The sequence below is a fragment of the Brachycentrus maculatus genome, unplaced genomic scaffold (assembly GCF_059751285.1).
Source record: "Brachycentrus maculatus isolate JH-2025_06_01 unplaced genomic scaffold, ASM5975128v1 h1tg000081l, whole genome shotgun sequence".
NCBI classification, from domain to species: Eukaryota; Metazoa; Arthropoda; class Insecta; order Trichoptera; family Brachycentridae; genus Brachycentrus; species Brachycentrus maculatus.
Genome location: NW_028280835.1, coordinates 1,216,505 through 1,236,365, shown reverse-complemented (window position 1 = coordinate 1,236,365; position 19,861 = coordinate 1,216,505). Strand labels below are relative to the sequence as shown.

At 33.1% G+C, this 19,861-nt stretch overlaps 1 protein-coding gene across 2 annotated transcripts in view; it reads left to right on the top strand.

The window, feature by feature from the left end:
• Positions 1-19,861, top strand: part of twin (CCR4-NOT transcription complex subunit 6-like twin) — a 336,377-nt gene that overhangs the window by 97,936 nt on the left and 218,580 nt on the right. The gene's annotated exons all lie outside the window — the stretch shown is intronic.

Sequence of the window (19,861 nt, the reverse complement as noted above, 5' to 3'; positions counted from 1 at the left end):
TAAACACTCGACGAGCTTCTTCGAAACTCTTAAAGAGACTTTAAGAGAAGATGCCTCTAAAAGAGTTTATTAAAATTCACCTTTCTTTATTTTTTTTTTAAATATATGGTACGACTTTTTAACCTTAACTACTTTGACTCATCTTAGACTCACTTAACTTTATAGATAGGTAAAGTTAGAACTTGACGTTACTTCACATTACTAATTCTAAGTAGGTACTAACTCTAGATACTGTAAGAGTACTCGATAGTGAAATGATAAAAAAGAAAACAAAAGCTAACTAACTAACTAACTAACCATTACGCCGCTTCCCCGCAGGGGTAGGTAGAGAATAGAACCCCACACCACTCTGTCCTTGCAAACATTCTTCGCCTCTTCCACGTTCATGCATCTCCTCATACATACCCGCCGATTGTTTCGACTAATAAAAACAAAAGCGATATTTCATTTCTGATTTTTGTGAATTAAACGCACAAATATCGCTCACTCCTTTCAAGAACGTCATAAATCAAAATACTTGATTTTTCAGGAGAACGATTTTAAAGTTTAAAAATATAACACAATGTATTAAAAATAAATATCGAACCACTTATTGAACTTTTTACTGTGCAACAGATCTTTTTAGGTAAAACCTGAAGGTTTTTTCTACATTTGAAAAATATTTAATTTATTTATAAAAATAATAACACAATACCTTTTCTTCAAAATGCAAAAACAACATTTTCAGCCCTATAGCGGGTAAATATTAAGTTAAAAATATGCCTCTTTTCCTGGGATATAGTACATTTTCTGGGCATTCCGAAAACATGCACAACTGAAAATTGACAATTTTTGATTTATGACGTTCTTGAAAGGAGTGAGCGATATGTGCACGCCTTAAACAATGGTATTAATTCTGTAAAATTTTTCAACCAAAAAAGGGATTTAAAATATTTCCTTTATTAATTGTCGAGTGAACTAAATTGTACCCGAGAGTGAGTTTTTCTAAAATATTATTTTCTTAAAATAATAAAAAATTCAAAATATTACAGCAAGATTAACATACACTGTTTTTTTATGTAATCGTTATCTTCAACCTAACCTGCCTGAAAGCAAATTTGGTATTTTGCAGTCATCCATAGTTCGTCGTTCATACTCCTCATTTTGAATGGTAATGTATGTCTATACTGTATGATAGGTTGAATAAACGTAGAGCTGATGAGATGTCAAAAAATAATATGAAAATAACTCCTGTAATTGGAGATGATCCAGATTTTGTGAACAAGTATTTGGGCACACTCAAAATGTTGTTAATAAATTATCTGGTCAAATTATAAGCCTAAATAATAAAAATTAAAATGATATTTTCTAGTGTTTCTCATGTGTGTGATTATAATCCAGGATTCGGACCTCACATACTAATAAAAGAGTTTTCACTCAATAAAAAGTTTCTTTTCATCTCACCAATAGATGTCTCTGGTGAAGTTCTAGTGATTCAAGAACAATGTTTCTAATTTGGTTCATATATATAGATCTTCCAAGAATTTGAGTAGTGTGGTTGTCAATAATGGGTAGAATTGGTGAATGTTACACGTGTGTAAAATGATCACTTAAACCAGCCTATGACGGTCGTCAGCCCCGTAAATGCCCAGACTTCCATATTCTTCTTCATCTTTGATGAGATGTCAAAAAATAATATGAAGTGTAGAGCTCGTTAAATCTCATTTCGATCACACGTACCTAGTGAAAATAATTTATTGCGAAATAGTAATTTTCAGTTATAAATCAAAACCTGCTCATTCATATTTGACAATTGAATCTGTTTATTTCGAAATGCGATTGCAATCAATTCCATTACGTCATTACATTTATGTTGTAAAATAACAAAATTACAACAGACATGGACTCTCTTGTCTTAGATTACTATTATTAGGTAGGTAGTGGTAATTGGTAATGCAAAGAGGCGTGCCACGTTATTAACGGAGACCCACTTCATCGAAGATATGCCTCAGAAAATGTTTTTTTTTCAATAAGATTCCGTTAATTTTGTAACACAAAAAAAATGTAACTTGTATACTCGAGATGTAATTAGGGGTGACTGGAAACGAAAGTATTCAAAATATACTGACTTACCATCAAGCCGGTTCTCCGCAGGTGTAAGCAGAAAGAATACAACACCATACCTATCAAAAACGTGTTCAGCTAATGTACAATATAATATGCAAGCGCCTAGTGATTCCCTAATATTAGAGTGTAAAATGTATGCCATATCGCTCACTCCTTTCAAGAACGTCATAAATAAAAAAATCGTCAATTTTCAGTTGTGCATGTTTTCGGAATGGCCAGAAAATGTACTGTGTCCCAGCAAAAGAGGCATATTTTTATCTTAATATTTACCCGCTACAGGTCAGAAAGTGCTGTTTTTGCATTTTGAAGAAAAGGTTTTGTTTAATTGTTGTTTGAATATACTTAATATTTTTCAAATGGAGAAAAACCGTCAGGTTTTAGCTAAAAGATCTGTTGCACAGTAAAAAGTTCAGTAAGTGGCTTGATATTTATTTTTAATACATTGTGTTATATTTTCAAACTTAAAAAACGTTCTCCTGAAAAATCAAGTTGTTTGATTTATGACGTTCTTGAAATGAGTGAGCGATGTGTGTATTTTTGCAAACAATCTTAATTTTCACTCGTGAATTACGTAAAATTATGGTAGGTTACCTTAAATATAAATAGTATATCCACTCACAAGTAGGTATAGGCTATAAAATTGATAAAGTTGAAGTCTAACTATAGCCACAATAAGCGGTGTTGCATAAGACGTAGCTTGATTTCCGAGTCACTTGGACGTTAGGTTATTTAAAAAAACTCCTCATCCATTCTCGCCGCTTATTCCGACTCCTGACCTGACCACTTTCAGATATTTAAAATACTCGATCATGCCATTCGCTTCATAAATTTATTTAACCGTTTTTTTCTGTTTTGAAAGAATGTTTATATGACGGTTTTGTTAAATGATAACATTGATTTAATGTTGCCATTTGAATAACGACTTGAAGAGCAGTTTTATTCACAATGCAGTAATTAAATGTAACGTGATATGTTCCTCGCTAGACTGACTCCGCTTTATATCAATGCACATTCCATTTCCAATGTAAATAATCGTCTTATTCAATATTTCTTCTGCTGAAGCCAGCTTTATAATGAACACGATATATTATTATTATGTGGGTTGAGTAACAGGAACTTTACTGATCTCCGCATAATCTTGCGCCATCCAAATACAGTGGAACCTCTCATAACGAGCATAATTCTTTCCAGAATCTTACTCGTTAAGAGAAACATTTTTTTTCTTTGACTGGCCCGGAAGTCCCGGCTCACATGTGAATGTCGTAAAAACGGTAATTGCCCTTTCCCTGTAACTCGTTATGCGAAATTTCGCTCGTTAAGGGAGTAATTTTTAATTTTTCTTTGCTCGTTATGGGAATTACTCGTTATGAGAGGTGCCACTGTATCTTTCAACCCGTACCAAAGTATTAAACTCAATCGTACATATACACACAATGGTGCATCAGGAACTCGGTGCATAGGGTTAGGTTAGGTTACATTTTAGGAACTTAGTACCTACTTGGAATGATACTATGAACCGATTCGTTAAGTAAGCTTCTATTTGACATTATTATAAAACAATTCACTATTGCTAGGACAAAAAAGTAATATTTTCGAATAAAAAAAGGCACAACAAGAAAATGGATTTCTTTTGCTCTTAATATTATCATGAATAATTAATTCAATTGATTAAGAGATAATGGATTTATATTTTCCACTGACACTTCGTGATGGAATTGCATTTTTAATATATTATTTGATTAAAACCAATATTTTTTGCTTTTCCACTTTATTTTTATTTGACCAGCGACCGGGTTTCGTCGTTACCGACAGTCTGATGATGTCGGTAACGACGAAACCCGGTCGCTGGTCAAATAAAAATAAAGTGGAAAAGCTAAAAATATTGGTTTTAATCAAATACTATATTAAGAGATAATGCTCTTGGCAGACAGGCAACCTTTAAAATGTACGTGTATTTAAAAAAAAATATTATTTCATTTGAAAGATTGCCAGCGAATTCGATAGTTAAATACTCAATCAATAATGAATTGACACTGACTACAAATTTGAATGATAACCATTTAATTTTCTTCATTAGTAGAACAATGACTGCCTACTTATGTACGTACACGTATCCATTGTTGCTTCGATAGTTGTGCAAGAGTATTTAATTCTTTCGATCGATTTTTTATGCAATTCCAAGCAGTCTTCCTGATTCCACAGTCGTATAGTTTGAACCGGACAAGGTTAACGCTGATGATAGGCAGTGTAAACAATCAAACTTTTTATTCTATATTCTGTTGTTGCGTAATTTGAATAGCGTTTCATGGCCATTGTCTTAACCTTTCAATATCGAAACGTGATCATAACACAGATTGTATCTCTTCACCAAATTGGACTACGCTACATCATCATCCCTCTGGGGAACCGAAAAGCCTATGACCTCGCCTCTGTTGGCTAGTTTGATCTATGAGTCTTGTCGAATCACATTGGTTTATTCATCTCGAATACGTATTGACTACGTTTCAATAATTTTAACCGCAAACGAGCCTTGAAATCAATACTTATCTTAGACAATAACAGCGTTGTATTTACCACAATGTCGTAAAGTAAAATCTTAATTATCCCGTAATTCTGAGATGCAACTGGCCCGGTAATGCCAGCGAAAAACATCTCACCATACATCTCAAGTCGGTTCAAAAAATCCAGAACTTAAAATTTAAAAACTCCTTAACTAAATATGCAGAACATAAAATATTGTAAAATCAATTTCCATCATCGCAATAAAAATTAAATCTCATGAATTACAAATTCCAAACCTTAAAAAATAGAATTATCTTAAAATTTCAAACTCGATAGTGAAAAACTCTAACGGGCATGTTTCTGCTCTCCTGGGATCTAATCTATATTGGCAGAAACGCTTAACTTTGTTGGGCAAGAAGGCTACCCTTATTGAACCAAAGGTTTAATAATTTTTTATAGCTTGTTTTTCATTAATTTAAAATAAACTTATTTCTTAAGTGTTTCTATAAAATAATTCTAAAATCCATATCACTGGTGTACACTAGTCCTAAATAAAAACAAACCTTTTATAATCATTATATAAACGTTGTTGTTTGCCAATTTTCCATACATTGCAGCAATCTCCCGCCATCAGGTTTCATGTATTCATTGTAATGTGTATTTTATCGAAACATTTTGTTTAAAATAAATAAATATTTCAGTAACTTCAATTCAGTCGTGCGGTGTTCAACTTTTTTTTTAATCTCGACAAAATATTACTTGTCTCAATACGCAGCGACATATTTGAAACCGCCGTCGCCGCCGAAGCCTTTATGCCAATATATTGAAATATTTTCAATTACTCTTGAGATTTCTGTGTTTACATATTTATTGTATCACGTATATTTCCCAATATTTTTAATACATCACAACTGTGATAAAGCTACATTCATATGTCATCTTTGCTTATTATACAATATTTCGCTTACTTAAAATTTTAAGTAAACTTAGGATTTTTATCGTTATCTCTACCCTTGACCGACAGCCGAAAAGTTCTTTATTTTTAAGGTCTCATTATGATTTTATTTTTGTTCGTTAATTAAGAAGACATTATGCTTATATTTTCGTCCATTCTCACTTTTTAAATTAGCCTTGCTTTGTTACTTCATAGCCCGAGTGTTGAATAGATATTGTTTCATACGTCTGAAAAAATAATTAGTTTTTTTAAACCTCAAGTACGTCTTAGTACAAAGCAGTTTGAACAATGATATTTTCCCATGTATTTTCTAATCCTATACCTACACAATTTGCCTCGTGTTGGGCAAGATTTAAAAAAAGGTTTTAAACAGATCAATTTTAGTTAATTATCTCATCCGTTGAAAGTAAGCTACAACTTTATCCACTTAAAACACGCTGAACAAACGGAGATTAGTTTCGTTAGTTTTCTCTCTTGTTTCTGTGCTAACCGGATTGATAAATTGGCTTAGTTGATCCTATGTCGACTAGACTATACTATATTCTATATCGTAAGCTTTCGAGAATGTAGTTTCAGATAGAATAATCTGTTCTAATATCGCAATATTCAGCATCTTCACAGTAAAAATAATTCATCATTCTGTACGATAAGATGTGTCAAATACAAGTAAAGAATTTTTATTTCTCAAGGATTGCGTTGTATGATCATTTCGTCACTTTGAGTACCGAATTACATGTAAAATTAGTATCAATTAAAATAATAATTCTAACTCTTTGAAAATGAGTTTCACAATATATCTGTGGCAGTCGTTATTGATTGATATTTGACCTTTTTTAGTGTTGAAGCTATCAATATTTATTGTGTACATTCGTTCTAAGTTTTTGGTATTTGTTAAAACACTTTTTTGTCCGTTTATAAGTTACCGTAATATAAATGTTCAAGTAAAAATGTTTTAAAATTATTGTTGTTTTAATTTATTGTGAAAATTCATGATTTCTATTCCAATTCATCATTTCCGCTAAATTTTATTAATACGTATGTGATTGTTGGAATGGTTATTTTAATAACTTAATATTATTTTTGCAAAAAAGGGATTCATTAAAATGTGCAATGGTTTTAATTAACCAAGCTAAATAATTCCTCCTGTTTAAAAGATGAAAACAGATAAGTTTAAAAAATGTATAGGAACGACAGTATCTAGCGGTATTCTGTGCAGAAATCAAAACGTTATAGTCATTTATGTGACATCAATAATGGGCTCCCAGTTTCTTATGTTGTTAAACCTCACCTAGAACTTACCAACTGTAATAATCATATTAAGTAATAATTTAATAACGCGTCCGTCTCAAAGCAGGTTATAAAATTATTTAAACAACGGTCGTTAAATTTAAGAGCTAGTCTCTTTTTCATTATATGAAAAATACATCCGAAAACAATTTTTAATATAAAGAATAGTCTCTGTTTAACTAGTATATCTGAAGATTGGTTATAAATTATGAGGAAGGATATATTGACTCAAATATATACCTTTAAATTATCTAAATCACCATTTTCCTTAATGTTTACTTTTCTTCATATTTTGAAAGTTCATATATTGTTTTCGATGACAAAATATTTTAACCGCATGCATGATATGCATTTGTTATTTTTGTTAATTGGGTGAATTGAAATAATGGTGTAACAAGGTTTATTTTTTAGCGATCCTCGGTATGATCAGTTTTGTACTCAATTATAAACTCGTCTCCCAGGATGCTGTTTGTGAAAATATAGCTTTATGACATAATATTTTGCTATTAATAAATTATATATAAAAACCCTTATCCGCACCCCAGTGGAGCATAGGGCATTGCATTATATAAACACAGTGTTATTTTTGACCGTCAACACACGAAGGAAAGGTGATCAGCCCTCCGCTTCAGGTACCAGTCCAGGGTAATACTGAATAAATATTAGAGTGAAAAAATCACTTATGTTTATTTAACCCCCCCTGGGAATCGAACCCGGGACCTCCAAAACTCATTCTACTTCATTAATTCATTCACTTACGGATCTTAGGCTCATTCAAAACGATTTATCGATCGTGACGTTTGCGTTTATAATTTTCTAATACAAAATATTGATATTTCTGGGTTGAATATGAAATATTAAGGTAACATAATAAAATAATTGTTATCGATGTTAACAAATACTTTGTCGTACTGAGTGATTGATTGCGATTCGTCGATAGTTTATTTAGTGTCTGAAATGAGGGCTTAATATTGTAAACTAGGATATATAAAAATATATATATGATTAATTTCGTGAAACTAAACTCGACTCTATTGAGTGCTGAATAATAAGCGAAATGTGAACATTTAATAAAATTGTAAACCAAAAATATTCATGCTTTATTCAAATTACGAGAGCTCAATACATTAAAAATGTGCCTCTCTCGTCATGGATGATGCAGTGTGCAGTATTTTTAGGTCATTTATTTTTAATTGGCTTGGTTTTTGCTTCATGACTTCTTATTCAAATCATTATATATATTTTTAAATATTGTGAAACTGAACAAAAACCTTTTGAAAAGAATTTTGCGTCATTTTTGTTGTTATTGTAAACGAGCAAGTCCAACCGGTGACTTGAAAATTGAAAACGAATTTTAACAATTCGGCCTCCCTTGTTACACCTGACAAGTTGACAAGAAAATACTCGATGACGTCAAATGTTATCAACGCGTTTATAAGCTATTTTACCGAGCGAATTTCGCATAAAATAAAACGTTTAAATATATATACGTAGACCCGCTACTATACAGTGAAAATTCGTTGCCCTATTTCATTACAAAAAAATATACAAACAAATAATAAATAATTTATAAAGGATTTATATTTTATGTATGAAAATGTGTCAAGTTTTTATTCTTCTGGGCATATTGTCATGATTAATGCGTCTGCAGAATCTTGTAGATTTATTATCCGCAACTGCACACACTCAATTTTAAACCAAGATGTTTTCACAAGCATACTTCATACCTCGGTCCTTGTCGGCATTGCCTGACTATCCGCAGAGGATATCTCAGACCGTCAGATTGGTAATCGAAAGCCGTTGTATTTGGCATTTGCGGGATATATCATCCCTCCAATAGCTTCACTTTCCAACGAAGTATAAGCTAAATTATTATTGGACGCGCCCGCTGTCGGACCAACGAGAAATATTGATATTGTTGAACGAGATTAGCTCCGAGGTAATGAATCCGGAGGGGAAAATTATATACATTTATTTGCATTTACAAAAAATAATGTACTTTAAATCATACCAATTTGTACCTACTGGCAATATAGTCTGTGTATTTTATACTTTACGGTACACATATATTACGTACTAAGTATTTTACAATAATTTTTACTATATACATTTTAATATAATTTAATTAATGTAGATCGAATAGTTTTTTTTTCCTTAATGTTAGCTAATTATTTTTATTGCAGTTGTTTTTTTACTTCTTTCTCTATCTCCTCTTATATATTTTTTTGTTATTACAATGTATTTTGTTTGTTACAGCTAAAATCACTCGTGAACTCGGAGGCTTAGTAAAAAAAATAAAAAGAAAAAGTATTTTACATAAGCATTTTATACTTTTTAGTTTTGTACACTCACATTTCTCAATGGAACTCTTTTTTGCATAATAAGAACTTTATTGGTTTTCACACTTTTATTTTATTTGACTAGTGACCGGGATTTATCAATACGATAAAACCCGATCACTGGTCACATAAAATATAATTGGAAAAGCTGTAGAGTTGTCTTGTTATATGTATTTCATGCTGACTACGTCAGGGATGGCAAAGTTTTTATTTCTTACACAAATGAAATAAATAGTACGCTGCCCTTGGTCTAAGTTATTGATTGATAGTATTTTTTATTAATTAAGTGCCCCAAAATTGATCCTTATTGCGTCTAGGTAATTCAAGGTCCCGTGTTCATTAATTACTAGTACGTTTGAGTATTGATTCCTGCCGTACCTTTTTTCGTGCCTACCTTCTTAATAAAGTACGATGTACCCTATTATCGACACTTTAATTGGTACAATGTATAATTAAAATGTCATTATGTTTTCCCGACAATATAGTGCAACCGTCAGAGCAATACAAACATTTTTTTCTAATTACTAATCAGCTGTTTTTAAAATATGTTTGGATTGAAAATTTAATTGCATCTCGCTGTTGCTTCTTAGAAAAATAAATCTCTTAGGAGTGCTAACAGAGGCGGTGCAGTTATTAAAATCAGCCATTGTATTTCCTCCATTTTAATTGCTACCTGGGGAACGGGGGCGACCCAACAATTCACAAGTAATTAACGCACGAACTGCTTATAATTATTTATTTATTTTCTCGACTTTATCCTGACCCACGCAGTGCGCGCCTGTCGCTCGAGTACAGGTGGGCATCCAATCCCCGATCATTTTAAGAGTAATCCAATTATATGAACTGCAATTAGTTCCGATAGTTATTACTGGGTTAGTCCGCCTGGTATTCCTCCTCAAGATTTCGGTTTTGTGGTTGGTCAGGGCGCAGGGGAGAGATGGCCTATCGGTAGGGGAAGTCTCCTATTGGGACTAGGATCCCTCAGTAGTATTCGTAACTTTTCTGCCACTTTTACCCTGGGCATTAGAACAGGTGATTAAACTTTTTATATAATAAGTTAAACCTATATGTCTCGCTGACGGTGAAGTTTATTAGCAATGCTATATTTTTATCTTTGCTCGCTAATTCCTTTATATAATTAACTAGTTATTATTTGTGTGGGTACATATGGATGTTAAGAGCTTCTAACCCGGACCTGTGACTTGAATACTACAACGTAAATGGGTTTATTCTCGTAGCTCATATCTTATTAAACTACATCTTGCAATATGTCTGAATAATATTCTTCATGTGCCATCTTCTATCGAATTTTGGTGACTCATCCTATTCACGGTTGCATAAACCAGTTCTGCCAAACTACACATGTAATGTCTCATGAGATGTACAGATAATTGATTGAAAATTTGATTTTGTTTGTCGTTATTTACCGAAGCCTTTGCTGGCATTTGTTTATACAGAAAGATTCGATTATTCAATCATTGGGGAGAAGAATAGTAGAAGAAAACAAGCAAATTCGAGCAAATCATAAGTACATAATAATGGTCTATCGTGAAAGAAATATACTAATAAACATACTTAGTCTCTCAAAAACTCCCAAGCGCTTTTTTCCTCTGCACAATATTCTCTTATTAGATCCATCGTCTACTTTTGATACCCAATTATATTTTCTGTAGATATATGTTTGTTTAAAAAAATACCAACGTTTCATTGGTTATTTAAGATATACCCTCTTTTTTTACTTTGAGTCGATCATTCGACAGTTGAGTGGCCCTTGACTTGTCTGGCGTTCTGACATTGGGCATGTGATTTCCAGTGCTAACAACATCACCATATTTGGCCACCAGATGCTCACAACTATGGAGCAATTATATGATCAGCCGTACATGCATACCGTGCTGTAAAGGGGAACATCACTGACACAGAAGATCGTAGAAAAATCTGTCTTTAGGACACCTTGAATGGAAAGGCATTATGAAAATTAATATTTTTTACTCTCCTCTTCTTCTTCTTATTTTAGGACTAAGTCCTGACACTCTCCGGTCCGGTCCTGGGAGGTGGAAGACCAGCTATCCCTCCATCGTTTAGGTGGTCTTCCTGGGGGTCTGATCCCACTTATGCTGGTGTCCGCTGCTATCCTCACCATTCGATCCGAACTCTCTTCCCACATGATTTCTCCAGAAACGTCTTCTTTCTCTTCCCCGTCGCACAACATCTTCAACATCAGATTTTCTAACTCTGTCGCGAAGTGTTAGGCCTGCAATGGGTCGTAGAGTCTTCATTTCGGATGTCCAAAAAAGGCTTTTTGTTCTCGCGGTGTCGGCTCTTGTTTCCGTGCCGTATTTTTTTCAATTTTCTTTTATTGTTTTTACTAAAACAACAACAAAAACTGCCGCCCTTGGCCGTGATTAAAAAATATATAAATTTTTAAATGAATATTTGTAAAAAAAATGTAACATTACTGCAATTTTCACATGATGTTTGAGTCGTGAAAAAAAAAACAGTGAAAGGGGTCTTTTTTGGTTCACCTTAGTGGTGTCATTTTTTAGCTCCCAACCGGTTGATTACAATAAGCCCCCGACCTGATAAATGTATAAATATACCATACATAATAAATACATCGTCCCGTATGCTTTATTCAGAACCAATCGCACAAATGCGACTGTTTGCAAATTGGCATCCATGAAAATACATAAAATACGTTTCCAATACGACCTCATACGTATTCGTGCATTTCTCGATAGTAAAGGTTCCTTACAAGGTCAACTTGCTACGCTACAACTCACGCTAGTATTTATTTTCTCATACATATTTTATTTATCGTCTTTGTAACAATTTAATAATAGTATTAACCATTTTCCCATGCATTTTATAAATAAGTTAATGCATCATGTGTTTTTTTTTTATTAATTCTGATTACATCAAACGAGTCTTTCATCAAATCTAATTTTAATTCAGTTGTGATTGATGCATTATTTATGGTGTAGTATAATATACATCCGCACTTCCGCTGCAGACGGCAATGTTGTTAAATTAACAACTGTTAATTAAATTAAAAAAATTAACTTATTGAAGAGTTAAACTTAACCTTTGATTTTCGTACTTGCAAAAAATAACAAATTATAGTACGCTCATAATTCATTCGCCGAGCTAACGAAAAATTTACATTTTTAAAATTATTTTATTCTTCTAATGAATACCTATCTTTAGTTGCGTATGTTAATAGTGTATTTTCTTTTCTGTTCTATTCTTTTGTTGCTTCCCATTGAGATAGCGTGAATGGGGCACATTGATTATTTTATTGTTTAAAATTTTCTGGGGCAAGTTACCGCGTGTGTGGTGCCCCAGTAACATCTGTATTGCTTTTCATGAACATTGAAACGCCATTAAAGAAGGAAAAAAACGTTATATTTTTTTTACGCTTTTGAAACTCGCATCCTATATTAGAATATATTTTTATTTTATTTAATATTGTTACAAAAAAGTTTACAATTTAATTAATTTCTACTTGTAACATATCTTACCATGCTGTTCCTCTCCAAATAAGAGACTAAGCTCTTGAGCTTGGTGAGGGACTTACACTCATTGTTTATTTTTTTATACTTATGAATGATATTATATAATACTTTTTTTGTTCGAATTTAATGTTTAAAAGGCATTAATATTTTTATTTATTTATTATAAAATTTCTCATTTATTGTTTCGGCATTAACTTTGTGGTAAGACATGTTACAATGATTAAAGAAAACACTTCGTTTTTTACCACTTGAGTTTTATTATAGACTACATGTTTCAGAAGTTAAACTTCCATCATTCAGGTCTGTATAGTAACAGTATGTATGTTATTATACAGACCTGAATGATGGAAGTTTAACTTCTGAAACATGTAGTCTATAATAAAACTCAAGTGGTAAAAAACGAAGTATTTTCTTTAATCATTATAAAATTTCTCTGTTAGTCATCGCATAAAAAGAAATTTAGTGGGATAAAAAAACAGTTTAATAAAAACTCTTTTTGACCTTTTTGTGTACTTTTTGATAAATAATTCGCAAAGCCTGTATTTAAGAGGCTTGTCTACATATGGGATAGTAAGGACAAGGCAAGATATGATAAATACATCAATTACACCCAGACCAATTGAAATTATGTTTATTTTAAATTTCACTTTTCAATTACCTAGAATCTAACCCGCAACGCCAGTTTCGTAGTCAAACGTCTACCCAACCACGCCGCGACGCCTGCTCTGACTAAAAATATATATAAAAAAATTAAACGTTTTTTTTTATGTAGCGTACTGCTTGATTGCTATTACTACCCGGTCCTAATTTATAATATCATTTCATACGAAAACTTTATTCTTTAATTACGGCCTATTGTATTGGTATAATTTTATGAATCAATCGATTCTATTTAATTTCATAATTGAATTACCGCTTTTCGAGTTATATCTCTACTCCATGGGAAATATAACACATTGTAAGCCTCTTTCATGTGCCGCTTTCTGTGGAGTATGGGTTACTTATGGTATACGTACGTAGTATTATGTGGTGCCTTCATATTTGGGCCACAGTGCGGTTCAGATTATATTGTTCAAACGCCTTAGGTATCTATTAACAATAATTGGTACATTATGCCCAATTAACTCGATAGTTTGGGATATTAAAATTTTACGTAACATGTCGTTATTGTGTATAAGAAATAATAATTGTAATTATATACTGTACCTTATTGCTCTAAAAGTTGCGAAATGCACAAACTCTGAGCTAGGATATTGTTGCATGCGTTCCTCGAGATCGACATCTGCTAAGGTTACATCTTGGCCGGTGATCCAAATGTCGAGGGTTAAATTGCGTCAACGTACATCGAAATTACACCAATTAACCGTCGCACATTTGGTTACTTTTATTTATTTTGTTTTTATTATTTAAATCATTTTTAGACTATTTATGTAGCGCCGTATTCACAATGAATTTTCTGACACCATTACAGAAGTCAGCTTCCTTAGATTGCTGAGGAATACGGTTTTGATCATTAAAAAAATGGATGATTCAAATAGCTCCATTTCCGTAAAATATTACCTTAAAGGCAGGCGGTTCACTGTGATTAAATTGGAAAAAGTAAAATTACGGATGCGTTTTAAGTTTTTTTTAAGCTCATCCCTCTCGCACTATTTCAAACTGCTGGTGAAAAAACATTGTATTTCATGAGTCCCGCAACGGCAAAGGCACGCTCGTCAAATTAAGTACGCTGGTTGCGAGCTGGTAATCACTTTACCATAGCCAATCGAAACGTAATACATCTATCAACCTATTCGTCTAGAATGGATGGCTCTTTTAGATACTCTGCAGCCGTGTTATATATCGATTTTTACATAAGCAGAAAGGTTTAAGGGTAGAGTTTGTACTCTACCTTTTAAGGAAATCGTGTATTCTTATCTGGAAACGCATCATTGTGGTTAGATAGCAGGGCGCGGGATTTATTCAGTTATTTTAGACCACACCATTTAATCGGTGGTGAAAATGCCTCGATATACATATTTTAATTGAATTTATGACTCAATCCGTACGTGTCGAATCCAAACCACACTTATAATGCATTTAATAAACTAGATTTTTTGCCGAATAGGTGCTAGGAATGTGATCATTACCCAGTTAATTGAGGAATGAAAGAACGTTAGAAATTTCACGGAAAAAAATAAGCAATGGTTGCGCATTGCATATTATACAACAACAACAAAAAAACAGATCAACGCAAAATGACGGGTTGCGCACCGAACAGAGAATGTAATGTGACTTAATAATGCTATGTGATGATCTTTAGCTATATTTTTATGCGTATAGTTATAGCTTCCCAATGAAATAATTATCACTCAAATCATAATAATTAGTACCAATAACTGTTATAATGTAAGACACAATTCATTTAAAAAAAAATTACTTTGTTGCCTGTTTCTTTTTTCCACGATGTATCGTGATGAAGTCGTCAAATTCAAATAAGACTGCGGTCGTATTTTTTCACTGCACGCCATGGATCATATTAAGTTAAAACATTGTTATGACTCTTTGGATTTATTGTTATTTCGCAATAAATGATCGTTCACGATACAGTGCGATTCATTTAATCTTATTCACAATACCCGTTTTGTATCGCGTTTAGATTCCTCCTTACCTTACACGATGATATGAAAACGTTCGCGGAATGCCATACAAATAATACAAGGAATACAATCCCGTACAAAGCACATTCTGTTTGTTGAAGATGCGATTTATATGGCGCTCGTTTGAATTGACTTCCTCGCATTGTTCGGTGTTGATCATAATAGGTACAACGCCACGCGAATTATTAAGCTGAAGACAATTTGATTAAAACATAAATCGGCGCAATCGATTCATCTCCTCTTGTACCAATCAAACTCGCTATGAATAGTTGTTTCAACGCTTTCGCGAAACAAAGCCAATAAATGTTAAGAATCACACTCTGTAGTAAGAATTATGTGGAATTGTTTGTATTGATTGAATTTGCTTGCTTCTGGGATAGTAATAAATTTATCACTCAACATCCCTGATCCCTTTTGTCTGTAACTGCTAATGAACACAAAAAATAAAACCACTTCTACTCAAGCTCTTTTGCCTAACGGCCAAAATATTTTCAATTTTGTTAAGTAGATAGTGTTTTAGTGTTAATCAGTGTTCAAAAAGCAGTGGGTAGCTTCGAAACCGGTAAACATCGGTTATTAAGTTATAATAAAATATTTACAGTGATTTTAAAACAAAGTTATATTTTAATTATATTATAGGTTTAACATTTTATCAACAATCTGCCCTGATTGAGTTATGCCATAAAAATAATAATTGTTTCTGTAGTCGTTTTATGGTTCTTTAATTACTTTCGGGAAAGAAATTTCTTAAGAAGATGTAATAAACATCCTTTGATATAAACTTTCATATGAATGACGTCAATTCAGTTGTGCTTACATATGTTCAACTTCGAAAAAAATTATCCAATTTCGATTTGATTGTATCAAACTTTTTATATTCATTAAAAAATATGTCTTGCGACACTTTGATGATGACCTTTATTTTGTAATTATTTCCTGAAAAACTACCTAATTAAAAAAAAATATATTTACCACCGTAAATTAATTTTATTAATATCCGATGCCTTCCAGGAAACTTGCTTGCACAGGTTAATTGTGCGCCTTCGGGTTGAGCTTGTACGATGATGGTATGTATTTGCGTAATCTTGTCGTGGTATGTGTAAAAAGAAATGATAAACTAGATATAATTTATGTAATACGTACCACCTACCTGAGTATTTTTAAAAGACATAAGACAATTACGTTTAAAACATTTTGAGTGTATCCAAATACTTGCTCACAAATATGGGTTTCTCCACTTTATGCAAGTTTTTTTTACATATCAACATAGATAAAGAATAAAATGGAAGACTAGGTATTTACAGGGTTTATGTCTTGTCATAGGCAGGTCAAGTGATCACTTTACACACGTGTCACATTCACCATTCTACCCATGATTGACAATTAGGCACATTAGGGGAGAGTGCCCATGGATGGGACGTTTTTGATTTTGCCTCTCTAGTTCTTCTCTGTAAAATAAATCACAAAAAGTAAACGTGGTTTCTCTTTATTCAATCTTTTAGCTACAAATATGCCATACTTTGTTTTCTAAAAAAATTAACCTAACTGCCTGAAAAATCGATTTCAAATAATGTCCTAAAATGTCCCATTCATAAACACCCTCCCATGAGAGGGACACCAGTATACCATGAATGGGACATTAATTAAAATGCTAGATTGATAGAATAATTATATTTCAAAACAAAAATCATCTATAGACACTTTCGTATAATACGTAGACACATGTAAAAGAAATTTTATTAAAAAAATTTGCAACATTTTTGGCAAAAAAATTTTTTTTTTCATGGGCCACAAAATTTATATTTAAGCCATTGCATAAAACTATATTGATATTCTCCTTCACATATGTGACACTTATTATCCTCCTTTCCTTTTGTTTTTGTCAGTGATACACCTTCTATTTCAACTGATTTATCTGAACTGATCTCTGTCATCACTCATTGAAATATTTTGTTGAAAACTGAGTTTTTTTTAAACTCTTTTAGCGTTAGGCTTATTTTATGGTCTATCTATAGTTTTCATTTTCCATTCTTCAATAATTGTATTTTCAAAAACTTGTCCTTTTCTGAAGTGTCAGATATTATACTTGATTTCCCCTTACTGATTTATTTCTGTACTGTAGAACATATACTTCCAGCTGAATTTAAATACGTGGAAAGTATTTCTTCTCGCTTCAGACTAAACTAACTAACTAAAAAAACTAACTTACCATCACGCAGCTTCCCCGCAGGGATAGGTAGAAAGAATATAACGCCACACCACTCTGTCTTTGCAAACATTCTTTTCGCCTCTTCCACGTTCATGCATCTCCTCACTCATACCCGCCAATTGTTACGACTCCTAACCTAACCACTTGCAACTATTTGGCTTACCTGATCGTGCCATGTTTTTCTCAGTCTTCCTCTGCTCCTTTTTCCAATAACATTCGCCTAGTAAATTTGTTTAACCGTTTTATCCTCACTCATTCGTTCTACATGTCCAAACCATCTCAACACATTTTTCTTAATTTTATCGATTATGCTTATCTCAGCTTTGCATTCCTTCCTTATTTCACTATTCGAACATCTATCATACATCGTTTTGTCGCACATTCTTCTGAGAGATCTCATTTTGACTGCATTCAGTCTACTTTCATCCTTATTTTGCCAACTCCATGTTTCACTTCCATACATTAGAGTTAGAACCAGGACTCCGTTATGCACTGCCAGTTTAGCTTCCGCTGATAGGCTCTTTTATTTCCTATCAGCCTTTACTTGTTTGACATGTCTATAAAGAGAAGATTTTCCTATTGCATATGTCTTTGCAACCGACCTAATATTTTGCTTTTATTTAAAACCTCTTCTACAGCAGCTTCAATTAGAACGTTGGTGATTGATGGTGGGTGAACGATGCCGTGTTTTTGGCATTTTAACCTAAAAACAATATAATATTTACAATGCGTGTAATACAAACGAGTACAAACAATTTTTAATATAAATTAAAAGTATTCGCCATGAATGGGGCAATTTTCCCTTGAGTGGGACCGTCCCATTCATGATCACTGCGCGCGTCCCATTCAAGGAAATGCGTGATTTTTAGAAAAATAGATAAATCGATACATTTATTCTAAAGTAAATTTGATGAAACATACTTTATAATATCCTGAGAGAACCAACTTAAATAATTGTATATATCAATTGCAGCACTTATCATAACCTATATGTACAAACAAAATCAAATTGCAATATATAATTTACTTTTTGACGCAAAAAAATTGTAACACGTCTTACTCGCTTCACTGTCTGTCGAGAACTGAGGTTTGAAGATTAATCTGTCTAATATCGTAGCGTTAATGTTGGGTAATTTTTTATTTTTTTTTGTAACAATAGTTTGGGCTGGAGGACGATTGTCCCATTCATCCTCTGTCCCACTCATGGGCACTCTCCCCTACTCTAATTTTTGTAACTCATACACATACATCATCAATCTGAATCAAAGTGATCACTTAACCAGCCTATGACTGGTCATAAGCCCAGTAAATAACCAGATTTATATATTCTTCTTCATCTTTATTCAGATGTCAGAACGTACAAATACTTTGGATTCAAAGGAAAAAGGCTGACCCAGATTCATCCTGTAAACTCTAGTACAATACGTTGACCACTACACCACAAAGATGGACATTAAGTTCGCCACTGAATCGATTATTTTTATATTTATAGCTTCTTTGTGAAATATTTTGTTTTCCTTAAATACACCAACAACAAAAAACAGCAAATATAAATAAAATCTAACGTTTATTTTTTCGCAAAATGTCTTTTCATGTGACGATGGTTCCAGACCTTTCATCGGTAGTATTTCAAGAAAGGAAATATTTTCTCTTCGCCCGAGCATTTCGCCTTTTTATATGTATTGGTAATTTTGTTAATAGCCCCCGTCGGGTTTGACAAACGTTCGTGACCAGTCCCGAACTCACTTCCGCCCCGTAAATCCTGTCAAACGAGACCCCCCCCTTATTCCGAATCGCGATTCGCCCCCGTGCTTCATTCGGAGCCATATTTTGTTTTGAATATCGGCAATCGACCTGTTTACCGAGTTCGCGCCCCTCACCCCCTTTGGTCCTCACCCTTCCTCCCCCCCCCATTCTCTCCCCCCCCTTCCCACGCCGATACTTGATCCACAAATTAAAGGTCGGCCCGGTTCACATGGTTATGTTAAATCGAGTGGAACGACAAATGCTGCCTGTGTTTTTTTTCTTGCCTGTGCCATTTTTCTCATGTGTGTACGTTACATATCCTTATCATCGATAGTAATATTTGGTCATTTATAAAGCGCCTTTCTCTATGGCAAATCTTTTCAAATGAGGTTTCCCTGATTTTACTGAAAATTCCAGTTAATTTTTTTTTAAATTAAAGTTCAAAAAAAAATCTTGAAAAACACCACGCCGCTTCTCCGCGGGGTTAGGCAGAAGGAATAGAACGCCACCCAATATGTCTATCCTTTCTTCACTCATTCGATTCACATGCCCAAACTATCTCA